Source organism: Natrix helvetica, assembly GCF_964273705.1.
Source record: "Natrix helvetica genome assembly, chromosome: 15".
Classification (NCBI taxonomy): Eukaryota; Metazoa; Chordata; class Lepidosauria; order Squamata; family Natricidae; genus Natrix; species Natrix helvetica.
This window is the reverse complement of record NC_138565.1, coordinates 466,655-480,103: the sequence shown is the minus strand read 5'-3', so window position 1 is coordinate 480,103 and position 13,449 is coordinate 466,655. Positions and strand designations below refer to the sequence as shown.

The 13,449-nt window shown below is 49.4% G+C and overlaps 1 protein-coding gene across 2 annotated transcripts in view; it reads left to right on the top strand.

The window, feature by feature from the left end:
- The first annotated feature begins 12,264 nt into the window (after positions 1-12,264).
- FUBP3 (far upstream element binding protein 3) overlaps positions 12,265-13,449 on the top strand; it is a 35,329-nt gene continuing 34,144 nt past the window's right edge. For both annotated transcript variants that reach the window (XM_081967559.1, XM_081967558.1), the window contains exon 1: positions 12,265-12,364. The gene's annotated coding sequence lies outside the window, so the exon portion shown is untranslated. The remainder of the gene's footprint in view (positions 12,365-13,449) is intronic.

The following is a 13,449-nucleotide window of genomic DNA, read 5'->3' as shown; positions in this document are numbered from 1 at the left end:
AGCTGGGAAAAGAACTCCCCAAGTTTCTTCCCTCCTGCTTGCGGCCTGTTAAAAGCTCCCTTGAAAACTTGAGTGGAGAAGCAGAGGTCTCACAAGCTGAGGCCCATCCTGATTCATCGGGCACGTGACAGGCGGTCCTCGACTTAGAACAATCCATTTAGTCACCAGAGTTGTGACAGCACTGAGAAAAAGGAGCTTCCCGGCCAGCTTCCGGCAAACGAAGCCAACAGGGGGACCCTGATTCGCTTAGCGACTGGACGACCCCGGCAAAAAAAGAGAGACGGGATCATGCCATCGGGTTGGACTCGCTGAACGGCCGCCTTGCAGAGCCATGGAAATTGTGGGCGTCAACCGAGGACTTGTTGAAATCTCAAAAGCCGTTCGGAGTTTCTCCTTGCCGCCTCTTAAAATGATCCCGCGTGAACGCTGGGTGCGTGTGTTCTTTCTAAGACGCCCTCCCTTCTCCGGGGGTGGGGGGGAATGCTGGAATTTCTCTTTCAAGAGATCGTCCCTGCCTCAGCTTCCCCATGGCTCTACAACCTGGAGTTGGTATAAATGACCTCTAGGTTTCCCCCCTCCTCCCAAGACAGGCCCTTTGCATATCTTAGCCTGAAGCACCGTGGAAAAATGGTCCGTTCCAGTTGGGGAAGGGAAAATAAATGAAATTTTTAAAAAAAAAAAACTGCCCCAGAATTTTAAAGGGAGGAAAGGAAAAAAAGGACCCTCACAAAGCCAGTTTGTGAATTTAGTCTTTTAGGGGATTGCCTGAAGCTTCTAGGAAGGGTGGCAAAAAAAAAAAAACCTTTGTAAACCCCTCAACAAGATGGCTTTGTGGGGGGACCTGGCTGGCTTCTCCTTCTGTCAAAGGGCTCCCTGGGAAGGTTGAAAGCAGCCATTCTTCCCTTCTGCCCCCATCCTGGGAACCACCTGAGGGAGAGGCAGGACGGGCAACCCAAGCCAGTGAGGGCAGGGAGGCCATCGCCCGGGGCTCTCCCCAGGGACCCTCCCTCGCCACGAAGAAAGCCGGCCGGGAGAGGCCTACAGAAGGCACCCTTGATGGCATCTGGTCACTCAATCGCCTTGGTCAGTTGGGGGCTCTTTTCCCAGCCCTCCCCGGCCCTAATTGAGGACGGGCTTAAATATCCCGAGAGGCCCCTGACCCGACAGGTAAAGTTGGATCGGGTTCGGGTAACCGTAGCCACGGGGAGCCTGCCGCCCTCTGTTTTCCCCCTTCAGCACTTTTGGGGAAAGGTCAGTGGGTTGACCTCTGGGGTTACGGAAGAGCCGACTCGGAGGGCAATGTGGGGCTCTGGTGGCTTCTGGGGGTCATGGGTTGAGGTGAGCCCAGAGAGACGGACAGCCTCAGCGGCCTTCCCTTTCACTCACTGGGCATTACGAGGCGGTTAAATCCTCCTAGGACATTCAGGGAGAAATACCAACAGCCTCGGATATGCAGAGGATGCCACCCTTAAGGGCAGAAAGCGAAGAGGAACGAAAGAGGCTCTGGATGCGGGTGACGGAGGAGAGGGCAAACGTTGCTTTGAAACTCAACGTCAAGGAAACGGAGGTCATGGCATCCTCTCAATTCCTGGCAAATAGACGGGGAAGAAATGGAGGGAGTGACAGGTTGCCTTTTCCTGGGCTCCAAGATCACCGCAGATGGGGGCTGCAGCCAAGGAGTTGAAAGAGGCTTGCTCCTGGGGAGGAAAGCGATGGCAAATCTAGACTACAAAGCAGAGACATCACCCGGCCTGCCAGCACAAGGGCGTCTACTCAAGGCGATGGAAAAAGACCAGCAAAGATCACGGAAAGGGACCTGCACAAAACAAAAAAATATACCCACACACCCACACACGGCTAGTGATGGTGTCGCTTGCACCACTCAGAAAGGGTTTCGGAGCGGAAAAAAGAAATAGCGACAAAAGAGCAGTGGGATGCGGTGGCTCAGTGGCTAAGACACTGAGCTTGTCGATCAGAAAAGTCAGCAGTTCAGCGGTTCGAATCCCTAGCGCTGTGTAACGGAGTGAGTTCCCGTGACTTCTTCCCAGTTTCTGCCAACCTAGCAGTTCGAAAGCATGTAAAAAATGCAAGTAGAGAAATAGGGACCACCTTTGGTGGGAAGGGAACAGCATTCCATGCGCCTTCGGCGTAGAGTCATGCCGGCCACATGACCACGGAGACGTCTTCGGACAGTGCTGGCTCTTTGGCTTTGAAAGGGAGATGAGCACCGCCCCCTAGAGTCAGGAATGACTAGCACAGATGTGCGAAGGGAACCTTTACCTTTACCTTACAAAAGAGCAATGGATTTTCCTGAGCAGTCAAGTCAAGTAGGACGCAACCTGTTGGTTCCACACACTTTCGCAAGGACAGGAAGCCCTTGACAAAACCACGTTGCAAGTCGAGGACTACCGTAGCTCTCTGGGTCAAGCTCTTTTAAGATACGTTCCGATCAACTGCTCTTTCGTAGCCACAAAAGTCTTTTTACCACCGTTATCTCCTCCCCCCCCCCAATAAAAATGCCCATTTAAGCTCAAGGCCGTTGCAGTAAATCTGTGGCTCTTGAGTGGGCAAGAGTTAAAAACAAGGTGGGGGGACCCATCCTTCCTGGTGCTCAGCACCCGCATCCCTCAAGGTCCCGTGGGGAGATCTAATCGTCCCCCCGGTTGCGTCTTGGAAGGCAAACAAAAAATCAGAAAAGACGCAACGGAGAAAACCGGGCGAGCGAACCTCCCAGATTGAACCAACAAGTAGTGGTTTTGTGTCGAATTGTTGGTGATGTGTTTTAAGTGGGCTTTGCGATGGAAAATGTTAGGCACTTGAGAGACTGGCGGACAAAGGCAGGGAAATGCATTAGTTTCTTTTTTTTATTGGTCTGTTTTGTGCATATTTGACATTACTCGATTAAGCAAGTCCCTGTTCATCCTATTAAACGGGAGAAGAATGGGAAGCCGAGGAGGGGAGGCAGAGAAAGCGAAGAGGGGGAGATGTTTGAAACAGGCAGGCAGCCGCATAATGGACCAGAGACATTGGAGCGCACTGTACTAGCCAGATGGGACCCAAACGCTGCCGAGAATTAGCAAAAAACCCGGCATTGTTTGAGGGAGAAAGTAGGTGATTCTTCTCTTTAATAGCTCTCTCTATGCCCTATAATAATATCTCATTCACGGGATGAGCATATCAAGGACAGAAGTCACCAGCAAAGAGCACGGAAAGAGAGCTGCGCAAAGAAAACCACACACGCACGCACACACACACACGCACACACGGAAAGACACAGGGGAGAGACAGTGGCCGAGTCGCTTGCACAACTCAGAAAGGGTTTCGGAGGGGAAAAAAGGAAATAGCTACAAATGAGCAGTGGGTCTTCCCAACCAGTTGAGAAGGATGAAATCCGTGTATTTCACACACTTTCCCAACTTCTGGTAGTCCTCTACTTGCGACAGTTCGTTTAGTGATCATTTGGAGTTAAACGGGGCTGAAAAAAAGGGGACCATTTTTCACACTTACGTCCGTTGCAGCATCCCCCTGGTCACGTCATCGAAATTCAGATGCTTGGAAAACTGACTCACTTTTATGATGGCTGCAGCGTCCCGGGGTGGTGTGATTTCTCCTTTTGCGACCTTCTGACAACCCAAATCAATGGGGGAAGCCAGATTCGCGGAACAACCGCGGCACTCACTTTAACAACTGCCACGATGCACTCAACCATGGCGGCCCAGAAAGTTCGTAAAACGGGGCAAAACCCACGTAACAAATATCTCGCTTAGCCAGAAGACATTTTGGTCTCAGTTGTGGTCGTAAGCTGAGGACTGCCTGTACTTTGCCTTCCTGGGTTGGATTTTGAAGATAAACCAGACAACCTACGACGAGCTAAGGTCATGCCTGGTCAATTGCTATTTATCTACAGAGACAAACAGCGTGAGGGTGAATAGAAATGACTTTTGACTTCCCGCAGGCTTCCCCATTGACTTTGCTCGTAAGGCTCCGCAGGTGACCTCCAGTTCCTCTCAAGCCCTATCGCTCAACCGTTCATCAATACGTGCTACTAATCGCAGTTCAAAGAATAACTCATATATCTAGGAACGATCCTCCCTGAAGGTGGAAACATGGACGATGGGATGAACCTACGAGGTGGTAAAGAGAACCAATACAGGTAGTCCTCGACTTACAACAGTTCCATGAGTTTTGCCCCATTTTTAGCAGATTTTAACAACGATCGGCCTGATTTTTTTCTTCCTCCATTAAGAAGCTGAGAGACAGTTGGATCAAGCAGTGGACGCTGAAGACCATTTGACTGAGGCCAAGCTGTTTTCGCCTCGGGGAGGGGGGGGCAAAATATTATCTTTTTTTTCTTCTTCTCAGAGTGTAAAGAAGACCTTCCAATCGATGGAGGCCCTGCCATGACATGTTGACCCCTGTTCAGCAACATGGGGCTAATAACGTGGTTTTTAAAGACGGGGCCATAAATCCTGAGCCCCAAATCGAGCGAGCGCAGCGAGGGGAGAAAAAGAGGATGGGAAGGAGGATATTTCGATAACATGGAACGCCATGGCAGATGGAGAGAGGGAGGGTGGGAGAGGATGAGCCAGCAATGCAGAGATTTGCAAAAATTATCAAAATCGCCATGCGAAACCACCTCAGGCCACACATGGAGGGGAAGGGGATGGAGTGTCATCAATCAATCAATCAATCAATCAGAAGAGAGCTGGAAGGAACCTTGGAGGTCTTCTAGTTCAACCCCCCTGCTCAAGCAGGAGACCCTGAAGTGAACATAAGTGTGTGCCTGTGTCTTCCTTGACCTCTGGTGACCATATGGAATCTTCCTTCCTTCCCTCCTTCCCATTTCCTTCTCCCCTTCCTTCTTTCCCTCATTCCTTCTTTCCTTCCTCCCTCCCTTCCCTCCTTCCCATTTCCTTTCTTCCTTCTCCCCTGCCTTCCCTCCTTCCTTCCCTCCTTCCCATTTCCTTCCTTCCCTCTTACTCTCCTTCCTTCCTCTCCCAAACACTGATTCTCCGAGAGATTGCCTGTCCCTCTTTTTCCAAGGAAGAAAAGTTCCCCCCACTCAGCCCCAGGCAGAATCAAAAGATTTTATGTTGGGGGAGTTTGGACAGGCCCATCTGCCAGACCCCTCTAACCCTGCTGCTCTTCTGGTTAATTGTCAATGAAGTGGCCACTACTTTAGAACTCCATTAGAACTCCATTAGGGGGAAACACCAACGGTCAAGAAAGCCTCTTTCTTTCTTTCTTTCTTTCTTTCTTTCTTTCTTTCTTTCTTTCTTTCTCTCTTTCTCTCTTTCTCTCTTTCTCTCTTTCTTTCTTTCCCTCCATCAAGTGGGCCACACATGGATTTCAAGCATGGAGCTGGCTTTCCTCGAAAAAACAGGCCTCAAACTTTAGCTTCTGACCATCCATTCCCTTTCTTTCTCATTCTGCCCCTTAGAGCACCCTCAACAAAAACCATTATTTTTTTCCCCTCCTCGGCTTCTTTTTTGCCTATAAGCCACTGGAATCGCTTGGCAAGTTCAAATGAACTCCTCGCCTAAGGGATTTTCAGATAAAGCCGGTTTTGAATTTGGCTTTGGTCACTGAGCAAGTACAAAATCCAGATGTAAAATAGCTGAAGTTTTGACAAAGTTAAGTCTAATGGAGGTAAGGAACTCCTGAACACGGGGATATACCCACTGCCTCCACCCACCAAAAGAAAGACCTGCTCCATCCTAAATTAGTGTAAGAGAGGGCCACTTTGGTCTAGTGGTTAAGGCACAACGTTAAGGTGAGTTCTAGTCCCGCCGTTAGCATAGGAATGGTTGGGTGACTTTGAGCCAATCTCCAGGAGACATTTGTGTGTTCTAGTTCCAACTAGGCAGGTGACTTTGGGCCAATCCCCAGGAGACATTCGTGAGTTCCAAAAATGGGGACACTGGGATGGCAAAAGGATACCCTACTTCGTTACATAGAGTGACAAAAATAAAATAAATAAATACAAGAATCACTTACGGTGATTGAAATTCTTTGTTTACGGTTTGCAAACATCCTGCAGTACATATCACGGATTAAAAAGTATTGGATTTTTCCTGAACTTGGTGAGATGGTTGAAGTCCACGCCTCTTGTATAAAACCTGAAGCTTCGCAACATTTAAGTTGGTATTATCCTCGTGTGGCAAAGTGCCCTCTCAGCGGACCGGTAGTAAACCAGCTAGGAACCCACCACTGACTCCGGTGGATGGGAGAGGACAGGAAGGCCTGGAGGAACGTGGTCCATGGGGTCGCGATGGGTCGGACAGGACTTTGCAACTAACAACAGATTTTGATTAGAGAGACTCGCTGGTCTTTGTAGACCCTGCTCTTTAAGCATCAGCCCTCCCAGATTAATCAGATTTATCGGACCGATCAAAGTCCACTTTGCAATGATCATATCATCTAAAATGCTTTGGAGTGATTTCCTCCCCAATAGATGCTCCCAAACAGAAAAGAATCGATCTTCCCAAAATCAGAGCGGCTTAAATCCTGCAGATAAGATGTTAATCGTAGCCAAAGATCAACACTTCCTACCTGTTGACTAGACCCAACATTGGTTAATCCTACATCAACGTGGAGAGCTGCATTGAAAGCAGGAGAAAAGGACGCAGTTCTTAAAAGCTTTGGTTTGAACGGAGTCCAGATGGGTATTTAAAAAAAAAAAAAATGGACCCAACTGTGCTTTGTATAGAACAGTTAAGCCACAACGGTTGGCCGAGGGAAAAACCCTAATTGCTCCAAACATAAATTGAACGCCTCCCGGCCAAAAGATTAGAGAGCCACTGTAATCTTTTCACTATTTTTGCACCGTTAAATGTGCATCGCACAAGGGAAGGTATTGCTTGAAGAGACTTTGAGGCATTTAAGTGGGCTGCCCCTGGCACAAAAACCAACACAGGTGGCCTTGTTCATTTTTACGTTTTTAAGAGACCGGACAACCATTTCTCTGAAGTGGTGTAAGGTTTCCTGCCTAAGAAGACCTCAAAAGTCCCTTCCAACTCTGTTATTCTATTCTATCCTTTCCTTTCCCTTCCTTCCTTCCTTCCTTCCTTCCTTCCTTCCTTCCTTCCTTCCTTCCTTCCTTCCTTCCTTCCATGGTGTTCAGTGGTTAGAATGGAGTATTGCATGCTAACTCTTCCAAGTTTGACTCTCACCAGGCTCAAGGTTGGCCTCAGTCTTCCCAGCCTTCCGAGGTGGTTAAAATGAGGACACAGATTGTTGGGGACCAGAGGCTGACTCTGTAAACTGCTTGGAAGGGGGCTGTCAAGCACTGTGAGGCGGTATATAAGTGTAAGGACTATTGCTATTAACTATCTTGTTTAGCATGGGAGACTCAGAGGTCAATTGTAGTCGTACGTCAAAGACCTCCTGCATATATCCTTTCTTTAGCATGTATTTTGTTCTCCTTTTAACGCCGCTGTGTTTTCTCACTCTGAAGTGGACCCATGGCTATTTGGGTTCAACGTTTCTAAAGTAGTGTCCCCTTTTGAGCCGCATTCTTTCCCCCCGTCGCTAATCAAAACAAACCCTTGGGTGGAAGCCGAAGTTACAGCAGGCACTCCAAACAAATCACTAATTTCTCCCTGCGTGATCTGAAGGACCAAGAGAGGCGTCAATAGCCAGGCCCCGGGCTCGGTCCAAGCAAAAGCCCCCCCGGCGGGGTAATTGGAAGAATGACAAACATTAAAGCCAAGCAAAATGCCGAAAAATAGATACTTCCCGCCGCCCTTTGCCAAGGAGCGATTGCAGGGCTTGGAAATTGAGAAGGCAAGGCGGCGGGTGGGGGGGGGAGATATATTTTCTCATTGAGACAAGAGTGAAGAGCAAAACAAGCTACTATTACGGTGGGTTGAAAAGGCAGAGAAGGAAGGGTGGAGGAGTTGCGGAGAAGAAGCGGTGGGGGGGGATTTGAAAGAAAGCTGGGGGTGGGGGAGTTAAAAGCACCAAACCTCAGAACCAGAAATAATAAATAAGATACTGACATGCACAGAAATGGACAGGCTGACTCTAGAGCTCAAAGACAAGGGTGAGGACGTGGAATATCATGAAATCTGAGACAAATGGTAATGATCAGAAAGGAGGGAAAAAGGTCGGGACAGAAAAACACGGATAAGTTAAGAATTGGGAAATATGGTATTAAGAAGGTGTGATAGATAGGAAGTGGATATGCCTCTGTACGATTAGTAATTGTATAAAAGAAAGGATCAACAGACAGGTGATCTGACTGACTACATACACCTATGTAATGGATATAAAATGTAATTGTTGTAAGATCTAATCACTATATGGAAACGTTTATGCCAGAAATGTCGCACTATGTCCAATGTTTTTAATGTTTATTGTGTTGTTCCCCACCACCACCCAAAACAAGGACTGGATTGGGCTTTTGAGCACTAAAATAATTCCTCCCCGAAAATATTGCAACACAGCAGCAGCAATGAGGTGACCACGCTCGCCGCTTCCTGCATCTCAAAAATAATAAGTCCTCCCCCAAAATAAGGCTTATTTCGGGGGTGGTGGTGTCAAAAGAAAATAAGACCCTGTCTTATTTTCGGGGAAACACGGTATATGTATGAACATGGACATGAACAAAGGAAATGAGTTCAAATAAATGGGGAGAGTAGGGCAGGGAGAGAAGGCACGCTGGTGGGCTTATGCCTTATGCCCCCTTTACGCACCTCTTCGGAATGGGGCGAGGTCCACAGTTGACAGTTTGAGGTTGAAGCTGTGGGGGGTTTGAGGATGTAACAACGGGGTCAGGTAGAGCATTCCAGGCGTTGACCGCTCTGTGGCTGAAGTCGTATTTTCTGCAATCGAGTTTGGAGTGGTTGACCTTCAGTTTGTATCTTTTGTTTGCTCGTGTGTTATTGAGGTTGAAGCTGAAGTAGTTGTTGACAGGTAGGACGTTGTAGCAGACAATTTTGTGTACTACGCTTAGGTCAGACCGCAGGCGGCACAGTTCCAGGTTGTCCAAGGCCAAAATTTCGAGACTGGTGTCGTAAGGGATCCTGTTGTGAGCAGAGGAGTGGAGGACTCTTCTCGTGAAATACCTCCGGACTCTCTCAATCGTATTAAGGCCCGATATACAGTGTGGATTCCAGGCAGACGAGCTGTATTCGAGGATTGGTCTGGCAAAGGTTTTGTATGCCCTAGCTTGCAGTACAATGTTACCGGAGAAGAAACTTCACAAAATTAGGGTAACAACTCTTAATGCCTTTTTGGCAATGCTGTTACAGTGGGCTCTGGGGCTTAGATCGTTTGAGACGATTCCTCCTGGGTCTTCAGGTTACACACCATGTAACCCCTGGGTACGTGGTACGTAACCACGTACAACTCTGAGGTGCTGTGATCTGTGTCTCCTTTGGAGTGATGTGTGCACTTTTGTACATTTGAAAACATGCCTCGCTCGGAGGGGCCCATTAGTAGCTGCCCCTCTCTGGGAAAAAAAAGTCTTACCCCCACCACCACCACCACTAAAAAAAAAATCAGAAACCAAACAAAATACATACAGCGGAGGCAAGATGGAGAGAGAGAGAGAAAAAAGAAGAAGAAGAAGAAGAAGAAGAAGAAGAAGAAGAAGAAGAAGAAGAAGAAGAAGAAGAAGAAGAAGAAGAAGAAGAAGAAGAAGAAGAAGAAGAAGAAGAAGAGAAGAAAAAATGATAAAGCCCTCCATTGTAATTTTCTCTGTGGGACTTGGAGGTAATTGAGCCACTTAGATAAAAAAAAATAGGGCAGGCTGCCCTCCTTTAGGTAAGGAGAGTCTTAGCAACACAAGAAGGGTTGAATTATGCGCCTGGTATCACTTTAAATCCCCCGCGGCCCTGCCACCCACCCACCCACCCCCCAGCGTTAAGCCACCTCTCTTCGACTTCTCTCTCTCTCTCTCTCTCTCTCTCTCTTTTTATTTGCAAAATAGCTTGTCAAAGGCTGTCCGACGACGGATGGAGAATTTCAGCTGTCACAACTAATTTTGGCTGTCCGCGATGCGAGTGTGCCCGTGTGTGTGTGTGTGTGTGTGTGTGTGTGTGTGCACGCACGCACCCGTTGGCAGTTGGAAGAAGGTTGTCAAATCCAGCATTCATTTTTCTTCTTCTTTCACTCTCTCTCTCTCTCTCTCTCTCTCTTATAACTTTCAGATTTACATCACAAATTTGTTTCTGGCAGTGTTTAAGGACTATAATTTCCTCTTTTTTTTTTCTTTTCTTCCCCCCCTGACTCCCCCCCCCCCGCCAACAGTGGCTTGATGGGCTTTGATTTCCTAAGCTTCCCACTCGCTGGTGGTGCCCCGCCTGGCTCCGTCTCCTGCCTCTCCATCAATCGCTGTCACGCTGCCTGCACGAGACCGTCCAAAGTGCCCTTCTGTTTGTCGAGTTCTGTGAATGTCAAATCGGCTTCTCCTCCCTGGGTTTGAATGGGAAGTTTGTCCCGCACAGCGGGCTTAGCAAGTTTTCCAAAGGCCTTGAGTGGGAACCTTGAGCGGAAGAGAAATTGAAGTGAGGGGTCCTTGGTGCGCTCTGTCTCTCTCTCTCTCTCTCTCTCTCAGCTGGGCTGTTCTGTCCCAGACGTTTCATGACCCAATTAGGTAACATCATCTGTGCTAGAAGGTAGCATGGGGTAGAATAAAGGATGTTATTTAGCTGGAAATGAAGCATCTGCAAGAAAACAATCCACTTCAGAGAGAATTAAGGACCCTTCTTTCCTCCTCTCCACACACCCCACGCCATTCAAGCACTGATAATGTTACCCAGTTGGGTCACAAAACGTCTGCAAGAGAAACACCAAGCTCAGAGGCCCCAGAGGTATCAATTTTATTGTAATGAATATAACAATGAATATGTGGACTTTCAAATAATTGTACCCAGTTCACACACAGTTTGATGGAGATGAAAAGTATTATAAATGAAATAAATAAAACATTAATAAAAGGTTATCCCACGCTACATTTTTGCAACGTAGAACGAATATCGGCTTGTTTCTTTAATTCTGAGGTCTTTTCTTAGATGTAAGGAGTTATTCTCTTTGGGTCTCCGTCTCCGGAGCCTTTGGCAGTTTTCTCCTCGTTGCCTTCCTCCTCCTCCTCCTCCTCCTCCTCCTCCTCCTCCTCCTCCTCCTCCTTGAATGACTAAAAGACCTTTTCTTCTACTAATTGCAGGTGTCCATGGCATCCTCGATGAGATAGTCACGGTTCCACTTCACGGATACGGAGCTGAAAGGACAGCGCTTCGCGCAGGAGGACCGGAAGAGGATGGGAAGGAAGAGGAGAGGATGGACAGAAGCCATCTCTCGTAGCTATTATCCAAGGTGAAAGATTCATACCTTTGTTCAGCTGGTTTGTCTTGGTGTGGTTGACTGACAAGTGGGCTGGGGATTATGGAATGAATGGTTGCAAGGAATTGGTCTAGTCTAAAGAACGGAAGAACTAGGATAGCGGTCTTCCAAAATTTGAGGAGAGAATGGAGAGGCGGGATTAACCTAGTCTCCAAAGCATCAGAGGGCAGGACAAGAAGTAACTGACAGAAGATCATCAAAGAGAGATCCAACCTAGAATTAAGGAGAAATTTCCTGACAATTAATCAATGGAATGGCTTCCCTCCAGAAGTTGTGGGCGCTCCAACACAGAAGGATATTGTCAGCATTGACTTTCCACGGGGAACCTTAAGCAAGGAAGATCTTTGGGTGAGGAGCAGCATTTGAGTGGGCAGCATCTCCCATGGAAGAACTTCGGGTGAGGAACATCTCCATGGATCAGTGTTCTTCATGGAAATTGCTTCATAGAGATAGTCCTCCCCTGAAGTTTTTTTCCATGGAGATGCTGCCCACCCAAAGTGCTTGCATGGGAGATGCTACTCATGAAAATGCTTCTGTGGTCAATATTCTTCATCTCCAAGAAGACCTTTGGCATGAAGAACATTGACTTTGGGTGGGAGGCATCTCCCATGGAAGAGCTTCGGCTGAGGAACATCTGCCATGGAGGAGCCTGCATGAAAAGCATTGACCAAGTGGGCCCCATCTCCACGGGAGACCCCACCGAGGGGGCCTCCCCCACCAGCTGCCCTCATTCTGCACCCACGGGGCGCCCCAGGGAGCCCAGCGCAGCGGCTCACACCACTGGCGGCAGGGAGGGGCGCCTCCGCGCTCGCCACGCCCCCCTGCGTCCTCCCTCCCTCCCCTCGGCGCTTGACGTCACGCGTTCCCGCCGCCGCCTCCCTCGCCCTCGTCGCCTTCCTTCCGCTTTCCGGCGGAAGTGAGGGAGGGACTTCCTTTTCCGGGTACGGGTCCCCAGGCGGAGGGAAGAGCGAGGCAGCCGGAGCGCTTGAGCCCCCCGGGCGCCAGACGGAGAGGCCGAGTGAGTGGCGGGGGAGGCGGCCGAGGATAGCCGAGGCGGGTCCGGGGGCCTCGCGGGGGCCGCGGGGGGAGAGCCGACGGCGGGGGCTCCGGAGGGCAGAGCGGGCAGCCCGAGGAGGCCTCAGGCCCGGCCTCGGCTTGACAGGAGGTGGGCCGGGCCGCCTCACAGGAGGCCGGGGATTGGGGGGAGGGGGGCTCATATGGGACCGCCCGAGGCATGCCGGCAAAGGAGGGGGAGCCCCTCCCCAATTTGGGGGGGCTCTTCGTTTTGACAGCCCCTCCCCCACCCTCTTTGGCCAATTGGAGGAGGTCTCTCCCTCACGAGACTCTCCTGGGAGCCCCCTTTAGCAGCGGCATTCAATCGGCTTTGCTAGGCCGCGGTTATAGTTGGCTGCCAGGTAGGCTGCTCCTGGATGGGGAGGCTCGACTGTCTAGGGAATGTGGTAGATCAGCAGCAGCCCCTCTGGTTAGCCCCCCCCCCCCCCCAAGCAGGCTGCTGTCTCAGGGCCCCTCTTAGGGGGATCTACACCCAGAGCAGGGGTTCAGCCGCATGTGGCTCCCTGTCGCTCAGAACAGGCGCCAATATGTGATACCTGCCCAGCCCGCGATTCCCGCTTTACTGACTTACTTTTGGATGCTATTTCGAACCCTGCCATTAACCCGAACCTGAAAGTTCAAGATCTTGCTCCCCCCCCAGAAGCCCATCACACGCCATGTATTGAGCTTCAGATCACACTTGCCCCCACCCCAGAAGAAATTCTATTCTTCTAAATTATTCATTCAAGCCAGTTGTCCTGGATTAATTGACAGCCTCCTGTACAAATGTTTATAGCTCAGGGTTGCAATGAGGGGTCCTTGGTGCTCTCTGAGCTTGGTGGTTTCTTTGCAGACCTTTCACGACTCAACTAGGTAATGTCATCAGTGCTAGTGAATGTGGGGTGTTCTCCCTGTTTGTATATAATAGCTCTGAGTTAGGGAACCTCATCAGTGCTAGAAGAGAGGTGGGTTCGTGGAGGAGGAGGACTGTGGGGTCCTTGATGTGCTCTGAGCATGTTTTCTTGAAGACGTTTCATGACCCATCTAGGT